Source organism: Camelus bactrianus, chromosome 10, assembly GCF_048773025.1.
Source record: "Camelus bactrianus isolate YW-2024 breed Bactrian camel chromosome 10, ASM4877302v1, whole genome shotgun sequence".
NCBI classification, from domain to species: Eukaryota; Metazoa; Chordata; class Mammalia; order Artiodactyla; family Camelidae; genus Camelus; species Camelus bactrianus.
The window spans coordinates 21,677,679-21,699,963 of NC_133548.1; the positions used below are offsets into that span (position 1 = coordinate 21,677,679).

Here is a 22,285-nt window from a genome sequence, read left to right on the forward strand (position 1 = left end):
GCTGATTTGGGGGTCAGAGGTCTTGGCTCTCCATGACAAGAGAACAGAGCACTGTTCCTGAGCTTGCCTTTGGAGGGTCCTCTCAGCCAGGTACCAAGCTAGAGCTCTTCTTCAGCCCCCAAACCAATGCCTTGAACCTGCCCTTTCTTACAGAGACAGCTGCCTCACTGACTCATCTATTTATACACCATCTCCAGGCCCCTGTCCTTACTGTCCTGACACTAGCACGTATCCATAACCGTCTCCTCCAACTCTACAGGGATCTAAAGGGGGCTCATGCCGCCATTCCCAGTACCATCCTGCCCCTCATCTTCTCTAAGCTCTGAGGGATTGTATACTCAAGGAGCCCTCAGTGGTCACGGATACACTCCAACTTGAGCTTCACTGTGCAAAGGGGGAGGGTGTCTCAGGAGGAATGAGGGTTTCCACATGGCTCTTCTTATTCCTGAAAGCATCTGGCCCAGAGGCCTTTGTGTAATTCATCACTTATCCTTCTGTACATTCACCAAGCATTACTGAGGGCAGCCATGCGCTACAAATGCCTCCTTATAACCCTACCACCTACCACCTCGTTTCTTTTCATCGCGGTCAACGCCCTCAAATAAGTTAGCATCTCCCTCTCCCCCTTCCCTCCCTTCTCCCACCTCTTTTCTCCCATTCTTTTTAAAAACCCATTTATTATGGCTTCAACCACCACTTGACATTGTTTTGTTAGAGTCCCTAATGATATTCATGTTGTAAAATCCCACGCTTTTTCCAATTTTTGACCTGTCAGCATCATGTGATGCAGCTGACAACTCAATATATTTTATTCACTTTGCTTCTGAGACACCATAATCTTTTCCTGGTTTCCCTCCTGTGTCACTGATCATTCCTGCCTGGATTCATTTGATGTCCTTTCTCTTCTGCCTGGCCCCTTAATGGTGGGATAGCTCCTATACCAGTCCTTGTCCTTACGTCAATTTTTAGGCCTTATTTCATGGGTCTAGTGCAGTCTCATAGCATTTAATGCTTTCTAATTGCTGAAAGCTCCCAGATTTATTCCCTCTCTGAAGATAATGTCGTCTGAAGCGCAACCATACCCACTCAGATCTTACTATTTTAGGATATTTCAAGAACTTTAGGTGCCTATATCTGCATCTTTTCACCAAAGACAGAAATTCTCAGGACGCTGACCCTGCTCAGTCTGCACACACAGCAGGCCAGAACTGCCTCAGCCAATCACAGACAGGAGTTGGCACAGAAAGGCCCGACTTTCCCAACTTTATGGTTGAGTATCTGAAATACACACTTTACAGGGTCTCCCACTATTGCCTAGTGGCATTTAATCTTAATGGCCCAAAATATTTTTTCCTGACTTTTTTAATGGCGGTACTAGGGAATTGAACCCAGGACCTTGTACATGCTAAGCATGCGCTCCTTCTCTGAGCTACATACCCCACCCTGCACCCAGTATGAATTTGCCTGATAACTCACATGTTATTGGCCATCTTCCCTTCCCACTTTCGCTTCCTCACTTCCTTTCCAGTGTTCCCTGAGTTCACCTCCCCAGATAAATCCTGTGCACTTGCATTCTTGTCTTGAGGTTTGTTTCTGGGATAAAAATAGAGAGGCACTCTCAACTGCAGTCTCATAACCAAGTGTGACTTCACATCCCCATTTGGATAGGCACTTCAAAGGGTACATGTCCAAAACTGAGCTTTTGGTCTTCTCTCCCCTGGAAAATGTATTATATTTGTAGCTCCCATCATCTCGTTGATAAAAATCCCATCTTTGCAGTCACGCAGCCTCCTGTCTCTAAATCATTGTGGGCTTATTTATATTTCTCACAGCTCAAAAGCTCTGTACCTTGTCTTGCTCTCCCTTTTCAGCAGTACGTACCAAATACTACATAATCTGCACATAGATTGTGTAATTGTGTTGTTTTCTATTCCACGGAATGTAAACTCCGTGAAAGACTGAATCTTTGCTGTGTTCATTGGAAATGACCTTGCCTCTTACATGCTCTTAATCTAGCTTATATCCAATTGTTCTTATTTGTGGCATCTCAGATTTATTTTTAGGAAGCATGTGTCTATGTAATTATTTCAACATAGAGAATTGTGAACTTAGATTGAAAGTGAAAACAAATGAAACTAATAATCTTGGTGGCCAGGATCTGTAATGGTCACATAGAAGAAAGTATTTTTATGTTTAGTTGAGTATGTGTGTATACATACATTTAATTAGATACTCTTAAAATATGTATACTCCCTGCATTAATTGGAATGATGAATAGTGGACTCTTTAAAAAGCCTAAGGTCCAATTTGACATATTAACAAAGTCATTTTCTAAATTTTCAAAAGAAAAATTCTGGACAATTATCACTATCAGTTCAAAGAAAGAGTAAAAGCAAATCTCCCTTTTGATTTTTACTAACAAGAAAAGCCAAAAGAAAGTCTTTGGCATAAATCTCAGAAATTCTGTTTATTTCTTATAGACACATAGGTCCATTTCCCTGTTTAAATACTGGAAATATTCGAAATGCTAAATTGGTATCTAGTGTTTGATTTTGTTTGCTTGTTTATTTTGCTTGTTGGTGATTTTGTTTTTAGGGCATAGTACTGCTTATTTGATAGAAAAACAGATTTTATAATGAATTGTGGATTAATAAAAGCTTATTTTACTAAGATCAGTTAAGGTATTGCCGTTGTGTGTTATAGAAACAAAAATGGTATGATCACTTCAAATAAGACCCAGCTTTAAGATAAATACACTGACCAATTAGGTGTAACTTAAGACATTGTGTTTTGAGTGGCATCCAGTGGCCCTTTTACCCTCATAAGGCTCTCTTGGTTGAGGTCCCTCCCCCCAACGTAATCAGTGCCTCATCTGTAGAGGTCACTTGTAATCATCTTTTCCAAACTCTCATTCAATCTCTGATCCTTCTCCACGGGACCTCCAACAGTTGCCACCCCGGCCCTGAGAGCATATCTAGCGACTCAAGGATACACTTAAAGAAGCAACTTGAGCTTTGTTTTCACCATACCTGTGTTTAATTACCCACATGGATTGTCGTGAACCTTGGGTGACCGTGGTAAACACAGAAACAAACTTCACTAGTTACAAAGCCAATTTCTGTGAACCTCACACTCTCAACCATAAAGGCAAAACTGTTCCCTGTAGGATGCCAGGAAGGATGCAACACGCTACTGGTGCTTCATCTACAGAAGTTGCCCAGTAAATGGTAGTAGCACTATTACTCATTCTGTCTCTCTCTCATAGCTCGGCTTGTTGCACAGCTGAGAACGTTTTCCTGTGTCCTACTTAAACTCTCGCCCACAGTGCTCCTTGTTCGAAATCTGCTTCCTACTTTAGAAAACTACTTGCTAAACTATGTTTCTGCTTCCCAATTACTACATAACAGTTTCTGAATCTCCTTAAATTACCAAAAGCTATAAAGGTTTTAAGGTCAATCAGTAGCAATTATGTGGTTCCTATGGTTACTGCATTTGTTTCTCAGTACTTAAACTGAAATGCTAGCAAAAACTCCTTGTTCTCATTTTTAGTCAACCGTTTCGAACCTGTAGACCCAAAAGGACAATTTAGGACTTGCTTCAGATGAAGTTTATCTTGCGTTCTCCTTACCAAAGGCTTTTTTTACTGAGCGGAATGAAAGGGTGAAAGTGATCACGAGATAGGTTACTTATCTTACTAGTTCTCTTGTCCTTTGTGAGCATTTCACACGCTAGCTACAAATGCTTCCTTTGATTAAAACAGGATCTCTGAAAAGACACATACTTGGTAATATTTTGTTAGTCTATTCTGAGGTGTAGTGATAGTAGAAAACACTACAAGACTGTTAAAGTCTCATACCAATCAGCTTTACTTTAACAAATTCACTGCCTCCTTGGTGCAAATTCCTGAGATATTAGGTTAGATACAATGATTGAATCAAGAGATTGTTTCCAGGAAAATATTGGCTCTTTATATATGCCAAATGTTCTATCTAACTGAATTTTAGCTTGTGAAGCACTTATTAACAGCCTGAAGACTTGCTCCCAGTGTTGGATAAAAACTAAATTCCCTTCATCCATCATTAGAGATTGTTTATCAAGATGCTGCAGAGGAATTAGTGTAAGCCTTATCATCATCCAACGTAGCCTAGCTGGATACCTTAACTGGAATGAGTTCTTGAAATTAAGAAGCTTAGTGATAAGGAAAGAAATGTTCATTTTTTCCCCCTTAGATTCCAGAACAGAAAATCCAACAACAACAAAGCCCAGAGAAACAAATATCCAAGAAGGAAAGTCTTATACTGCAACTGGTTTAGCAATTGTCAATCATGAGATCAGTAACTATCACATGGGAGAGAAAGAGATGCAAACCAAAAAATCAAAAGCAGGTCTGGTCTGCTTAGTATTAAAATGAGCAAAAACCTTGAATTTAGAGAATACAAAGAGGATACCCAAATGGTCAACAAACATATAAAAAGGTTCTCAACAACAGTACTTAAAGTGCAAATTAAAACCACCATGAGATATTACTAAACTGCCACTAGATTGGCTAAAACTTTAAAATGAAATACTACTTAGTGCTGACAAAGATGGTGAACAACTGGACTCGTATGCTGAGAAGCTAGAGCCACTTGGGTAGGCACAGCAGGAAAGACTAGCAGCAGAATCGCCCTCATCAGGTTGCTGATTCAAAGAATCGTTAGCAATTAAACAGTTGTTCAACACAGCTGTTTTTAACCTATTTTTGACAGTTTATTTATACAGAAGAATTTAATTTGTACAGGATATGTGAATCAGTCTCTTATTTTACGAGTAACAGTGCAGTTTTCACAAAACCTAAAATAAGCTAGGACTGTTAAATAATGTATCCAAACATCTCTCTTGATCCAGCCCTCAAAGCTCATTTGCACTACAAAGGTCTTGTCCTGTGCTATAAAACATTCAGTGTGGGGTTACAGTTACTGATTGAAAGAACCTAATATTTAAAAAGAACACTCTGAATAGGTTAATTTGTAAGCTACTCCTTTCATTATGAAGTGAACAAGAAATGCATTCAGCTCCTGCAAGTTTTACTTACTGTCATGAAAGAATGACAATTCCACTGAGTCTGAAAGCCAACCAAGACCTATCTGTCCAGCCAAGTCAGATTTTAAAGTCAGGTTGCATTTAGTTTCAACACAGACATTGACACAGGTATTCAATGTTTCTTTACAAAAGGTAGTACCTTTTACCACCCAAACAAAACGCACTGAGAAGATCAAGAAAATCAAAGGGCAGATTATTTGAGGTGACGTGTTCTCAGCGAATGTCACAGCAGCTGCTGGAGCACTCTGGAACTGCCAGACCTCAACTCTGACAGCATTTCACTCCTGTACGTTTCCAAGGATCCAAGATGCACTTGGATTAGTACATTAATGTGGAAAGCCATTTCTTCAATAAAATGAACAGAAGCCAACGGAAGAGAGAACTCCTATAAATGTAAGTTACATACCTGGGTAAAATTCTGTCCAAAACCAGTTGTTCAGCTCTACCTTTTGAGCATATTTAAATGTGGAGTTACATTAGATCACTAGACAATGAGACTTTTCTTCTCTCTTCCTCCACCCTGGCTGCCTCTTTTTGACCCAAAATATACTTGGTTTTGTCTATAGCATAGAACTCTACCATATTACCTCCGTTATATGAGATTCACATTCCATTGTGACAGTGACACTTCGGGAAGTTTAAAGCATTTCCATTTGCTTGCTTTATTGTATTCATTATGGTATTGTTCTTAGGTTTCTCTGTTTGACTAAGCAGAAGATATTGTGATTTTCCTACAAAATGTCTAGGATTGACCTTTAAATATCACTGTAGGATTAACAGCCAATTGTAATATTTGTTCAGATTTTTTTTTTAAACATCAGAGACATCAAGAATCAGGCTTATTTAAATAACCAAAATAATAAAACATTTAGCAAAGTGGAAGAGGCTATTGTTCTTAGGTAAACTGTTACTTTCTACCAAATCAGTTATAGTTGGGGTCATGTTGTTAACACCACCATTCATGAGTTCATTTTGGGAAATCTAAAAGACAACATCACCCTGAAACAACACTTAGCAGTTTAAGGTATTTCTGAATACCAGTACTCAGAAATAACCTCAGTAACCTTTACCGGAAGCTCATGTATTTTTACTGATTGTGGAGTAATTGTGATTGCTGGTTTGTTTGTCAAACCAGAGAGCCAATTTTTATGTTTAACATTATATTATTTTAATATTAAATGTAAAAATTATAATGGAAAATTTCACTAAAAATGCAAAACAACCAAGAACAAGAATTTTTTTTTTAAGAACTTTTACCTAGGAATTTTTTTAGGAAGGTTTTTTTTGGGGGGGGGGGTGTCAAGATTCAGCGTGTCATTTGATTTCTTTTAATTTTATTTTTTATTGAAGTGTAGTTGATTTACAACATTAGTTTCAGCAGAATGATTCAGTTATAAATATACATACATACTTTTTTTCTGATTTTTTTCCATTATATGTTATTACAAGAAGTTGAATATAGTTCCCTGTGCTATACAGTAAGTCTTTATTGTTTATTTTAAATATAGTAAGGTGTATCTGTTAATCCCAAACTTACTAGGAAGGATTTAGAACCATCCTGAAGATTACCAAATCACACGATATTGCCAAACCTTCTTGAGTGAGCTTCTGGATATTTGGCTATCAGAAGAACATTCAGCTCAATTTGTTCAAAACTAAGCTTACTGTATTTACCCATCATTTCTCAGGTGCCCATATACTTCCACTGCCCTCATATGAGTAAGCTGCATCACCATCTACCCAGTTGATCATGTTAGAAGCCTGGGAGCCATTCTTGAATTCTGCCTTTCTTTCCCTCTACCCGCTGCATAAAGTCACTAGGTCATGCTCATTCTGTCTCCTGAAGGTCTCTCTGATCCACTCATTACCTGTAGCTGCTACCCCAGACCAGGGTCATCATTCTTCTCCTGGACTATTGTCTTTCAACCGATCTCACTTCCTCCACTCTTCTCCACCAAGTCCAGAGTGTTTCCAAAACACGAATCTGATTGCATAATCCTCCTCCTTCACCACTTTCCAGTGACTTTCAGAGCCACTGCCTTTTGGATTTAGGCTCAAATGACCCTAAAATACCTTTGTGATCCTGCCTGTCTCTGTTCCCAGCTTGCAATCCTCCTCTCACAGTCTACAATATTCACACAATTTCTGTTTTTGACCAGGTCATACTTGTATCATGCATCAAGGTCTCGCATTTTTCGTTGTAGATACTTTCCTCTCCCCTCTCACTAACTTGCCTGCTTATATACGTTCCATGACTACCCCTCACACATCTGCACACACATACATACTCATACCCACGTCCTGTTCTCCCTGAAGAAGCTTCCCTGCCCTGAGCGTCTGCAGCAGCCTCTACTACCTCTATCATGCAGCTTTCTCTGCTATATTATAAATGTTTATTTCCTCCAATAGACAGAAAGTTCCCAAAAGTTAGGAACTGATATTTCCCATTGCCTACTGAATGCCTGTTAAAGTGCCTGCTCTGGGGTAGATGTTCAAAAGATACACAATAAAAGAAAAACAGAGAAAGTACATTAATACATCCCACAGACGGCCTACTTCAAATTACAGATGGCTTAGGTAAGGTCTCAAACAATAAACTGAATAATGCAAAGATGTGTTTGCACACAGACCCCTAAACATCTGGCATTCTGTATTTCTGATTTCCTAAAGAGATAGTATTCTCTATTGCTAATCAAAGAGCACATCATTTGCTTTAGATGCCACATTTAGTATTGGAAGACTTGTATCTAGTGGTGCAATTCCGTCTGATATAAAACGATCCCGCTTGTTCTTGGCTGTGGGCTGCAGAGTTGCCTATGAATAATGCTAAGTTTATTTTCTCATGCATGATCTCTGAATTTGCTCTAATATCTTGGAAAATATTCATCTGAGATGATATATTCATATACCATAAAGTGTGGAAAACACAATTTGTGCCTAACTAAAAAAATTTTTAAGACAGGCTATCAAAAAGCCAATTTGTGTATGGTTGAAACTGAACATGATTTCTCTAGGATGTGTGATTTTAAGAACTGTGTTTATTTATGGACCTAATTGGTGTTCAAAGATTATTGTAAGCTCCTTGAAGAAAAGGATAATGCTTTAATTATGGTCTCTTGGCAAACAGTAGGAAATCAATCAACATTTAGATAATAAAGGAGGAATAATAGCAAAACAGAAAAACAGATATATAATGACAACTAAATCAGACACTGATCTTAAACCAAAGATACCAAATTAAGAGTTGGCAGTACTAACATTTGTGTTCTTGGCCATCTGAACTACTGGTATCCATCTCAGTTAAAATACTTTAAACTTACTTCTAAAACAAAACAAAACAGAATTTTCTTTGATAAACAGCTTTTTATTGTATGGAAATGTGATAGAGATTTAGGGTTTACTTCTTCTGAACACTGAGGATTATACTTCCCTGAGCTCATGCGTTCAGTCTGGGCCATATAACTATTTCTAGTCAATGGCTTTTAAGCAAACAACGGGTATCACTTTCATCCCAAATAATTTCAGAAAGAGACCCTCAAGTGCTTTCCCCGCCTCTGCTAAACCAAGGAATTCCCACAATTTAGAGGGTGCAGCTACATGATGGATAGAGATTGCTAATCTGTACTGCTGAGTGTTGTTATGCAAGACATCCATCCATACCTACAGGGGACTTTTAACATTTTTGTCATTTTAAGTCTGAGATTCGGGGATTCTTTGTTATCACAGCATAGCCTGAACTATCTCGGTTAATACTGCCCAAGTTTTCAGTTATCAAAGGCATTAAAATTGTACAAATGTACTAAAACTTAACAAGGAAGAAAGTATTCAGAAATCAAAGTATTTTAGTTTCACCTTTCTGAGACTACGCTCTCTGAAGTTTCTTGGTCTAAAAAAAAATCTCTTCTTGAATAAAGTGACTCAGTGTCTAAGTAAGTCTTTAATTGCCTTGAGATTTAACAGATGCAATAGAGAAGTTAATATAGACAGTGAATGTAGTCTTAAGCAGCTACCCTAGGGAGGTACAAAAACTGGTTGCTAGTAGAGGTGACCTTTAACACAAGAGCAGAACAGTACTGGTCACCTTAGGGATTTAACGTGGTTGTTTAAGAGAGGAGATTGCCTTTTGAAGGTGGCCTTTGGCATCTGTTGCTGTATTTATGCTGTCAGTAATTCAGCCAACACTGTGACTTTCTGTTCCAAAAAAGCAGACCATGTTAAAATGAACTACTGTATTTTTAATTAAAAAATTAGAAAATGCTATTGTCAGTAGTTTAAAGCTTCAGACTGAAAGGAACCTTAAATATTTTTTTTTTCCCAGATTAGGAAGCTTTGATCCAAAGAATATCTTGTCAGAGACAAGACAAGAACCCAGGTCTCCAAATTCCCAGGCCAGTGTACTCCCATAAATATTTAAGAATGACGGGATTATTTACAACTTTTGATTTTTTAAAATTATGAGTCAAAAATCTGGCCTTAATTTTTTGCTTTTTGATTCATATGGGAGATGAAGATGACTGGGCAAGAGATAACTTTACCCCTCTAACACCAACAGCCTAACCAAGACTAAAAGAGCTGCACCACCTCTTGGTATTAACATAAGAGGCTGATGGCTCTTGAGAAAATAACAGTACATCAGGCCCAAAAGGGAAGAGCAAATGAAAATGCAAGTCTGAAAATGTCTACCTTGCACACACTCTTCCTTCCTGTCGCCAGTGAAATTAACACTGCCTCAAGAGATCCTTCCTTGGCCCTCCATAGTACACAAAGCTGGTTTCATGGGCATGCAACCTGTGTAGCTGTGAAGAGTTCTATGCTTGCTCTGTCACTATCCTCAAAGTCTCCTTCAGTTTTGAACAAGGTGCCCTGCATTTTCATTTTACATAGGACTCTGCAAATTATATAGCCAGTCTTGATACTATGCTAATTCTCTCTGGTGTTTGCACTCATAACATCCTGTACTTCTTTCATGGCAAATACTGACATAATTAAATACAGCCACACTATCTCTTTTCAGTCTTAGTAGTGTTAATCCCCGCGTAACACGAATTGGTCTTATCTTTTCCACTATTTTTATCCATATCACTTAGTGGAGTTCCTGGATTAAAACAGAGGCTTTGATCAGTAGATGGATGAATAAGTCAATGAATTAGTGATTTTGAGTAAATGAATGAATAAAAGAAACTTGGGGAAAACTTTTGGTTTGAACAGAATGTTAGACAACTGGAGTCTTTCTGGGTACCAGAAAAATTAAAGTCGATACATACAGTAGGAGTAAATTACAGTGAGTTCTGAAAGCCAAGTCAAGAATCTGATACTTGTCACATGAGGAAATATAGTTGTTATTAGCTTTTGATAATCATGGTAACATGTTGATTGCTTGTGTTTACAGACTGAAATTTTATATCCTTAAACACTGTATTCCCTCTGCTTTCTTAGTAGGAATAAACCCTGGCATATTTTAATACAGAGTAACATATTCATTTACTTTCAAACATATCACATACTTTATTTGATTTAATCCTCACAAAACTCTGCAGTGCTGGTTCTCATTTTTCACATAAAGAAACTGAGGCTCCAAAAAGATAAAATAATTTTCCCAAGGTAACATCAGAAAAGAAAGGTATGGGATTTGAAAACATGTTTCCTTGAGAAAATTTCTCAAAATCTTCCTACAGTTTAAAGATGCTTCCCTAGTCTAAGCATTTGCTTTTTACGTGACTGTCTAGCTACTTTGTAGGCACTAACACTGTATGTGGAGGGAAATCAGACTGGCAGAACGTGGTACCACCAGCTACAAATTCTACTGCGGACATTTTCTAGATGAACTAAGTCTTAAAAGAGCCTGACGCATGTCTTTGGAAATACGTTGTCAGTCTTGGAAAAAAGGTAAGAAATTGAGACTAATTCTCATCACCCAAAGATATTCCAATTACAAATACAGTCACTTTTTTTTTTTTTAAGAGAAAACTGAAGGAAAGAAAAGATTTATGGCCAGAGCAAGATTATGGCCAGATAAGCAAAAGAACTTATCTTTCCTAAGCACTGCAATATTTAAAGAAAATTGACCTCCAATTAAGTAAAGAAAACAAGACATAGCAAGTTAATTTGACCATAATTTCATCTAATTGAATCGTATAATTAGTAATAAAATGTGTAGATCCCATCACATTGAGATAGCTCTTAGGAACAGAAAAAAAGACTCTGTAAATGTGCATCATTACCTGTACCCCAAAGCCTGTTATTGATAGTTTTATAACATTATTACTATAATCAACCTTTAATTAAATTTTTTATTATGTTGTCTTTGCTCAGTGTAGAAACGAGTTGCAGTCCTGCTACCTAGATGGCAAAGAAAGAAGGAAGTCACCTAGGGTCCTCGATGGGTAGAAAATCAGTGTGATGTGAGAGTTGGATGAATAAACTAGTTCTCCTGCATAACTATAAAGTCTTCACTTCATTCCATACACCAAAGTAAATCCAACTGTATTAAAGGGATACACATAAAAAATGAAAACATGAAGTTACTAGGTTAAGAGTATGGGATCAGAAAATTGCGGATCTCATTCAGCTCCATTGCTTATTAGCTGTGTGATGTTGAGCGTCATAATTTTAACATCTCTACCTCAGTCTCCTCATCTGCAAGATGAACATGTATTTTATAAAATTGTGAGGGACTAACTAGTGAGACAGTGCACGTAACATTAGGACGTTCCACAGGCACACGGTCAGGGTACAGTAACGTCAGACACCACTGTTACGAACCTCCTTGCACAGATTACTTTGTCAGTTATAATGTAGCACATCTAAGTAGAAGTATTAGGTGAGAAAACCACTGAGTTTGAATTTGAATGTTGAAAACAATATCTAAGTAAATCCAGAAAAAGTCAGTTTTTCTACTTGACATTTTTAGTGCATACATGGATAGGTGCTTTTTACTTTCTGACAGAATTTACATCCAGTGACAGTCACAGGTGTTAAATGCGCAATTTGATGGGTGTTGACAAATGCATAAGCCTACACAGCCAGTAATTCTATGAGGGGCATGCGGAATATTTCCATCATCCCAGGAAGTTTCCTTATAGCCTTTCCTGTCAATCTCCACCCGGCAAACAGAAACCTTGCCTTGATGCCTATCACAGTGGCTTGGTTTGCCTGTTCACGAGTTTACTGTAAATGAATTCACACATTATGTACTCCTCTCTGAAAGCCCTATTCCCCCTCAGTATAACATAACCCCGTGGGTAAATCTCAAGAACACCTATCAGTAGTTTATCCTTTTTCTGGATGTAGTGTTACTCAGTTATATGAATATACCACAATTTGTATATTCATTGCTCTACTGAGAGAGATTATTTTTTCCAGTTTCTTTTCCTTGAATTCCTTAAACATATTTACAAATGGGTGTTGTAAATTCCTAGTCTTCTAATTCCATCAGATGGTCTTTTTATATTGATGACTGTTTTTCTGTCGTACTTTCCTCCTGCTTCACGTACTTAGTGTTTATTGTATGCTTGGATAATATGGATAATACACTGGGGACATCTGGACCATAAGTGTCTTGGTTCAATTCATATTGTGTTTCAGACAGGCAGTTACATTCCCAGCAAATCATCATCCTTTCATGCTTTTGTTTTCCCTCGTCATTTCATTATGGAAACTTTCAAACATACTGAAAGTTTAAGAATTGTACAATAAAAACCCACAAACCACCATCTAGATTCTACAGTTGTTAACACTGTACTATATTCGTTTGATTATATATATTCGTTTGATCACTCATATCCATGTATTCATCCATTCATCTCAACATTTTGATGCCTTCCAAAGTGAGCTGCAAACATCACTATCCTTCACACCTAAAGAGTTTAGCATGTCAAGCTTTTTTATTCTTTATTTATATGGATCTATATTATAGATTATGTCCTTAGTCCTAACACTAGGCTGTGGTCCTTACCTTCAAAGTGAGCATTTTCTGTAGCCTCAGTTAATGCCTGAGTTTCTCACCAAGATGACTCCAGCTGGGGTATCACTCCCAGGTCCCCCAGCACTGCCTGACCCCTGGTGTCTCTGTTCAGGTCTCAGCCGCACAGCAGCCATTCTTCATGGAGTCTGGCTCCATGTATGTGCAGCACAGCCCAGTCGTCAAGCCATTCTCCCTCAGGCAGACAGCTGGGGGTCCTTCTATAGGCAGGTCTCTTTCTGTGCAGGGTGCTCGACAAGCACCAGCTGGTTTACCGCCCCAGAACTTACCACCCTTGTACTTTACAGCTAACCTGTGTCCTGCTGAGAGTTCTCCTTGTAACAATGGCTAGAATAACACTGCCCGAAAGAGCTCTCTGCTGATGAAAATGTTCTGTATCTGCACTGTCCAACATGGAAACCGCTAGCCATCTATGGTTATTCAGCACTGGAAACGTGACCTGTTTGACCGAGGAACTGGATCTATAATTTTAATAATTTTAACTTTAACTATCGCATGTGGTTAGTAAGTACCACATTGGTCAGTGCAGATCTAGAAAATGACCAAGGAGAGAGCAAGCAAGTGCCCCATCCAGTACTTGCCTTCTCCCAAGGATCACATTTCTGTGGCCTATTGGTCCATACCTGAGAAAATTCCCTTGTATTTTGTCCAGTTTTGTAGCTGTTTTTCCTGGAGAAAGGCAGTTATGCTTGGAACCATAATGGCTTTTGTTTACCTGAAAAATATGAATTCAGCTAAATATGCAATTCTGATTGCCTAGTAAAATAGCAAAAAATAATAGAATGATTCCATCAGAACCGTGCCAGATCAGATAGCGTCATACACATTCCGGTGCCTTGTATTGTCTGACTCCTCAGATAATGCATTTTATCTTTTGCATAAGGTATGGGCAATCTTAAAATTCTGAGTGACTCAAACTTAACCTTAAAGAGTTATTTCACAAAAATGGGGATAAAGCTGTATTCAAGGAATAAACAAAGGCAAAATAAATCAAATCAAATTGCTGCATCATCATTTGGCCTTGACAAAGGAGCCCAGAACAGCAGTCCAGGTAGAAGCCAGTTCCATGAGCTTCCTTTATGTCCTCAGGTCCTATGTTCACCTTTATCACAGCATATGCAATTCAGAATTTAGTTACCCTTGTTAGACTGCGAGCAACTTGAGGCAAGCCTTTCATACATCCCTAGTTCCCAACAGAGTGTCCTACATAGTACATCAAACATATGCTAAATAACAAGTAAGAGAAATACTTATTCCATCTGTGTCTTTAAGAAAGTAGACTGGTTAAGAAGGCGCAAAAGATACATGCACCCCCAATGTTCGTAGAAGCAATATATTCAATAGCAAAGACATGGAAGCAACCTAAATGTCCATCGACAGATGACTGGATAAAGAAGTTGTGGTATATTTATACAATGGAATACTACTCATCCATAAAAAGGAATAAAATAATGCCATTTGCAGCAACATGGGTGGACATAAGGATCATCATTCTAAGTGAAGTAAGCCAGAAAGAGAAAGAAAAATACCATATATCACTCATATATGGAATCTTAAAAAAAAAAAGAGGACACTAATGAACTCATCTACAAAACAGAAACAGACTCAGTTTTATGGTTACTGGGGGAAAGGGGGGTGGGAAGGGATAAATTTGAGTTTTAGATTTGCAAATGTTAGCCACTATATATAAAAATAGGTTTTAAAAAATTTCTTCTGTATAGCACAGGGAGCTGTGTTTAATATCTTGTAATAACCTTTAATGAAAATGAATATATGCATGACTGGGACATTGTGCTGTACACTATAAATTGATACATTGTAACTGACTATACTTCAAAAAAAAAAAAAAAAAGGCACAGAAGTATTAAAGCCTTATTTTCCTCTCAGGTTGGTGAGAATGGAAGAAAGTTGCAGAACACCTTACCACTGAAGGCAGATCACAGGAATCACAAGAAAGAGGAATTGTTCTCAAGACTGACTGCTCAAACTTAGGCCCACAGAGTTCCAGTTTTGACCTTCAACAGACACAATTTCACACACAGAATGCAACCTCCCCTTGTTGGATGATAAAGATGTTGCTTTCACTTCAAAATGCAGCCTTCCTTAGAAACTTTCACTTTCTAAGCCCAAAATGTGGGTGTGTACCAGAGAAAGCTGTGTTCAAGCAGCCAGTCATGCTTCCCCTATACATTTATGGTGTCTCTCATTAAGTTTCTCGTTTGTACAATGACCTAAACCCAGAGTGCTTGCACAGTATTAATAAGATGTTCTATCCATTTTCTGTTTAACTTTACTACTTAATTTTTTGCCATTGCACATTTTGCTTAATTCAGTTAGATGTGTGGTTTCTTCTTTAGGTCTCAAAAAAATGATCAACTCCCTCTGCAATTATAAGTAACCTTACAGAGAAATGAATAAAGACTCAGCTATGCAGTGTGTTAAGTGTAACCGACACTGAAATTGGGAATAGATCTCTACCAGCTCAGTGCAACGTGAAGGAAGATGAAGACTTGATATGAATTAGATTTCAATAGGTTCACGTAGAGAAGCATTTTCCCCATTTCACTCTACTTCCAAACGTAGTAAGCTATCTTAATATACATATATCTTAAAATACGCTTCTGATGCTGAAATTCTTTGCCAAAAAAGTCACTGCTGTATTTGACTGCTTTATTATTTATAATTTGTTTTGTCATTTTTGTATCAAATGCACTAATACTTGAAGTAGTGAACATGCACATAATTTTGAGCCATTTGCTATTCTTCTTACCAAAAATTTTTGGAATTAGTTCTATTATAATTATTCAGGATAAGTTGAAATGTCAGTTTTCAAATTGCAAGTACATAGAGCGCCCTCTAGGATAAAGAGGAAGAGATTTCACAAACACCACACATTAATTTTTAGATTTAGCTTTAGTTTCCAACTTCAGGTTCATATATTTCTTTCTTTACTGTCACTTATAACTGCCTCTTGCATGTCGATGTCTACTGATGGAGACAGTTGCTAAAATTTGACTATAGTTGGATGTTAGATTTTTCAAACGTTCCTGGTAAGTAAGGTTTAGTATTTGAATTGCTGATTCAGGTGTTTTACTGTTATCTGACAATCTCTGTAAATGTAGTAAATTCCACAGCGCCTAAATATTTGGCAAAGGCGATTTCTAAGATGATTTAGAAAAATAACAAAATAGATTATGTGGACAGTCAGTGAGGTCTCAGGGAGAGGAAAGGAAAAGCGACCACATCGAATCAGCAGCACTGATCACACTGGCGCTAACAGCCTAGAGAAGCAAGCTGACTTGATTGTAGAAAAACCAAAGAATTGCATTTGATTTCTCTGTGAGTCTAAACTATATTCAATATCTTGTAATAGCCTATAATGAAAAAGAATATGAAAAGGAATATGTGTATGTATAACAGAATGACTACGCTATACACCAGAAGTTAACATTGTAAATCGACTATGCTCCAATAAGAAAAGAATTCCGTTTGTAGTTAACTTTATGAAGAGGGGTTCAAGTGGATTATGAATGGTTATTAGTAATCCAAACACACTTCTTGACATGCCTGCTCCCTCAAGAATACAAGTAGATAATTAATGCGATAGCAAGATGTTTTCTTTAGATGAGTGCGAGGAAGCATGGTTTTACATCTTGTCTTATTATCCAGCAGACACACTAACTTGATAACTCCTTGCAAAAGAGTTCATGTTTTCCTGCTTGATTGCCCTAAGATTGTTCCTGCTATTGCCTTGATGAACTTTTCTTCTGCTTGGAGAGAAACAAATACTGCTTGGTCTTTGAAGGAAGTAGGTCAGCTGGTCATTAGCAGAAGTAGTATTAGGTGTGTGGGATCCAATCAGGTTGTTTCTTTTTTGTGTAATCCCCTGCTCACATTTGCTACTAAAATTTTAGAAAATGTCTTGACTTTAATTTGACAATCCTTCCTCCCCAGGATGTAAGTTTTGACTTTCTCACATACACAACTCTCAAAATCTTCGTGTATCCATAAGGTGGATCTTCTGTCATAGCAGCAGTGATGGTAGACAGTTTGGGAACGATCCTTGATGATTATTCTGTCCTGCCTGAGATTCTGCTCTCTACTCCTAGCCTGTTCAAGCCCACTTATTTCTTGTCCCATGTCTGTTATGCCATTCGAAACTGGGATATTTGACAAGGTTTTTAAAACATATGTTTTATTATAAACTACCTATTTTAATGATACATATTTTTAAAACAGAAAATAGAAGCAAACAAAACATCAAAGTACCAAAAGTCTTATAAGAGAAGCCTCCACCCCATTTTTCTGCATATCCTGCTTTTAAAAACACAAATTTAATGACAATCTCCATCTGTGGAGACCCCTTCCATGGGTTTCCATAGCCCACAGGACAAGCTGAACGTTTCTTACTGTGGCAAACTAAGCTCTTCATGCTCAGGCTCCTTCCAAATTATTCTGTACAATCTCAGAATTCTAATGCAGTGGTTCTCAAACTTGAGCATCTATAATACCTCCTCTCATCTGAATCTCCTTTGTTTTTATGCAAAACCCTAGGCAGTGTGCTTTGCTATTATGATCAAGAAGGTCTAAAATAGGGCCCTCAAATGTGCATTTTTACTGTGCACTCTGGGAGATTCTGGTGCAAGTGGCTGCCAAGCCGGCCTGAGAGTCTCTCTCTTAGCATCAATGTTCACGACTGGCCCTCTTACTACTGCTTCACACGTGCTATTTCCTCTATAAGGGAAGCATTACTCTTTTTTTCATGTAACATATTCCTAATAATCTTTCAAGACTAAAACATCAGCATCGATAAAATTTGCTTAAAGGTAGAGACAAAAATAAGGCTTCTCTTATACAAACCCACTCCTTTAAACTCTACAGTGTTGCTTTTTTTTTTCTTTCAGTTTTGAACTAAAACTCTAGAATAAAAACAAAGGGAATACTTCTTCTAAGGAGAATTTTTTGAAAGCAAGCTCTGAAATTATAGATCTTTTTTCTTAGGAGCCCCAGTGCTATACCAGGCACTGCAGAAGTCAAAACAGTAGAAAATAGAGTCTTAAGGAACTCACTAACAAAAAGATCAAGACAAAGTATCCTAGAGAACAGAACTGTAGTTAGTTAATGCCTAAGCTTTATATTATACACCTGTCTGAAGTCAAGGTTCTCTGGAAAAATACAATAGGAAATACACAGTCTCTCTCAAAGAAAGAGGGAGACCCAATGCAAGCACATTTAATGGGCCAAAGACAAACTGATCCTAAAAAAAGGTAAAATGTAATTATGGTAAATTTACCCCAGTGATATCAGGGAAGATTGAAGATCTGAAGACGTCCACAGTAAAGCTTGATGAGAAGATGTATGACAATCATACAAACATACTAGACTTGGATACAGAGATGAAAAATGGAGTTTGGTTGCAGTTGGTGAGGGAGGGAGGGAGGGGAAAAAATGAGGTCGTCTGCCCATTTTCTAATTGGGTTATTTGTTTTCTTGGTATTGAGTTACGTAAACTCTATATATTTTGGATTTTAACTCCTTATCAGACACATCACTCGCAGACATCTTCTACCACCCAAAAAGCTGTCATCTAGTTTTGCTGATGGTTTCCTTCATGATGCAAAACCTTTAATTATGTCCAATTTGTTTATTTTTTCTTCCTTTTCTTTGCCTGAGGAAATAGATACAAAAAAATTGCTAATACTCAAGTCATAGAGTGTACTGCCTATGTTTACTTCATGTTTACTACAATGCGATATCACCTCACAACTTTCAGAAAGGGTAATATCAAAAAGACAAGAAAAAATAAGTATTGACAAGGAGATGAAGGGAACCCTGGTACACTGTTGGTAGGAATGTAAACTGGTGCAGCCACTCTGAAAAATAGTATGGAGGTTCCCCACAAAACTGGAAATAGAACTACCATATGATCCAGCAATTCTACTCCTGGGCTTATACTGGAAGAAAATGAAAACACTAATTCAAAAAGACACATGCACCCCAACATTCATAACAGCATTATTTACAATAGTCATGATATGGAAGCAACCTAAGTGTCCATTAACAGATGAATGGATAAAGAAGATATGGTACAGGTATGGTGGAATATTACTCAGCCATTAAAAAGAATGAAAATTTGCCTCATGCAACAACATGGATGGACCTGGAGGGTATCACGCTTAGTGAGATAAGTCAGACAGAGAAATGAAATATTCAGTGTTTTTACATGTATGTGGAATCAAAAAAAAAAGAAAAAGAAAAATGAATGCAACAGAGATTCAGATTCAGAGACTAAACTAGTAGTTACTGATGGAGAAATGAGTGGAGGGAGGGGCAAGATAAGGGAAGGAGATTGAGAGGTACAAACTACTAGGTATAAAATAAGATACAAAGATGTAATGTACAGCACAGGGAATATAATGAATATAATAACTTTAAATGGAGTATAACCTATAAAATTATAAGATTCACTATGTTGTACACCTGAAACAATAAAACACTATAAATCAACTATTTTAAAAAAAACCAAAAAGCTCCAGAAAAAGAAGATAAAAATGAAGGGAAGTGGGAGAAAGAAGAGTCAGAAGGAAGAAGGAAAGAAAGGAGAAAGAAAAATAATGTGCAAAATACAGTGGAAGACAGCTTGGAGGAAAAACACAGCCCAAGGAAGGAAGTACATTCAAGCAAAGGCTTAAAATTTTAGACGAGCTTTAAGAGAATGAGACCTTTTTTTATGTAAAGTTTAAAAAGGCATTAAAGATGACTTGACTAACAGATTTACATAGAAAGTGAGACCGCAAAGCTAAGGAGATGTTCAAAGTAACCCCACCACGGAAAAAATAAAAAATTGAGACTGGCATGTCTGAAAGTGTAACCAGTGCGATAGATAAAAGGCTCAGGTAAACACATGCAAAGAAAAATGACAGATTACAGCAATTAGAAAAAAGAAGTATAAACAAGGGACAAAGACCTATGTGTGTATAATTTGCAGGGAATTTTCCCTGAAGAATTTAGTGAGCACATCAAAGGGGCACGCGATAACAACAACAAAATGTTGGCAGTGAGCAACACTGGGAAATACACCAGGTAAGTTATCAAACTTCATGAATTAAGGACGAAAGTCGCAAAGTACACAGGCAAGGAAAGCAAATCATTAGCAAGAAGAGAAGTCAGACTGGCCTCGGGCTTCTCTACAACTACATTCAATGATACAACATTGCTAAGGACACATATTTTTGAAAGGAGAAGAAAGTCTCACCCAGGAATATTCTGCCCATTCAAGTTGTCATTCGAACATAAAGACAGCAGACAGACATCTCAAACATGCTAGAACGTTAGAAATACAGTACCCACGCATTCCAGGGAAGAAAGATGGAATCCAGCAAACAGGAGTTCAATAAAAATAATGAAAAAGCATAATAAAAGGAGTGGTGCTGAACATTAAATCTAGTCAATGTTTGGCTATGATTGAACATCTGGGGAATTGTGGCTGCAGAACAGATGGTAAATTTTAAAAACTCTAACAGTTTAAATATTATAACTAACAAACACTGGATGATGTGAGGTGGAAAAGGAGGAGAAAGTATAAAAATGCTAATCACCCTTCCTTCAAAGTAGAGAATACACTGATGCTACCTAAAATTGAAACATGTACTTCAAAGATCAGAGATCCCAACCATTTAATATTTTCTTATTCATACAGAAAACTTACAGGAATAAATCCTTTTGATGGAAAAACCTAAGATGGGGGAAAAAAGCAAAGCTTTAGTGACTTATCTACTTGTAGTTTGGTGGAAATATTTCTAGTTTTTTCCCCCCAGGTACTGTAGAAAGATTGACAGAAAAGGACAGCTTTTGCTTCACCATGGGAAATAATAGTGTGTGTTGTAACATTCTCACTAGAACAAACGACTGAAAGCAGTGTGCAATGGAGCAAAGAGTATTGAAATGACAGCTTTGAGAAAGAGATCCCTGATCCAGACTGTCCAATAGTAGACTACTTGGCTACTCTTAACGGCTCCATTCACACTTTGAGGCCTGAAGATCATGGCTTTGGACATACAGTTGATTGATAAATACCCATCAACTTGTTCTGCATGATAAATTCTAAGCCTTTTTCTTACAGACAGCTTATTGGGCAACAGTCAACTAAATTCAATAAACATTTATTAAGAGCTCAACTCCATTCTATGTGCTGTTTCCTCCTGAAAATAAGCACATACCGTAAGTACCATATGCACATACCATAAGTACAAATGTCCAAAGAAACCGCACGAGTAGAGGCAAGTAGGAAGGGCTCTGTGTCATGTGGAAGAAAGAGCAGTGCGCAATCCTATCTATTTTTTGTTCATGATATAGTTTCATGACATATATCCAGCATTTCAAATGATTTCTTTAATTTTAATTTTCATAACTGAGTCAGACTGAGGCTAAAATCTACCACAATCATGCCAAAAGTTTTTTTTCTTTATTTCTATCATACTACCATTAATATTGGCTATTTGATTTTTTTCCATTTCCCTAACATTTTAATAAAACAAAGACACGATGCAATAAATACAAAGTTTCACCAACACAGCTGAAACTGAACAATCGATTCCACAGTTGGTGCCATCTTGCATGAGCCAATATATGTCAAATGGGAACCAGAAGTTTCAATAAAGAATACGAATGTGCTAAGTGTACAGAAGTCATGCTTACAACATTCAAGGACCAACTCTAACCCAAAGAGCACCATTAGGCTTTAAACATCCTTTAAATTTGTTGAAATAAGGACTTGGGAAATGACTACGAAAGGCCGAAGAAAAGTGAAACTGTCTATGAATCATTCCAGCCACAGAAAGGAGACTGCTGGCCAGAGACACAAACACAACCAACAAGCCAGAAGGTCATGGAATAGTTTGAGGAAGCACTTACTCTAAACTCATTGTGAAGTGACGGGAATGACAGGACCTTACGTATGACAAACACAGGAAAATTTGAATTATTTAGACCCTGTTAAACAATCCTATAGAAGTTGTAATAGCACATCAGCTACAAAATTTGACAAACATCTCCACTGTGTTACCAAGGCCGTTGCCCCAGAACCTTACCCCTGACCCTCCCTCCAGGCCAGTCTGCAGAAGACCACAACTAACCATATCCTCCAGCTGTGTTCACAGCGCAGGAATAAGAGTCTAACCAAGGGAAAACTGGTGCGAGCTGGTTCAGCTCCAGATGCAGGAC

The 22,285-nt window shown here is 37.6% G+C and overlaps 1 long non-coding RNA gene across 1 annotated transcript; it reads left to right on the top strand.

The window, feature by feature from the left end:
• Positions 1-5,028: 5,028 nt before the first annotated feature.
• LOC123619583 (uncharacterized) lies at positions 5,029-15,499 on the top strand. Its single transcript, XR_006728239.2, has 3 exons — positions 5,029-5,475; positions 10,809-10,968; positions 14,951-15,499. It is a non-coding gene; the product is annotated as an uncharacterized LOC123619583 (long non-coding RNA).
• Positions 15,500-22,285: the final 6,786 nt, after the last annotated feature.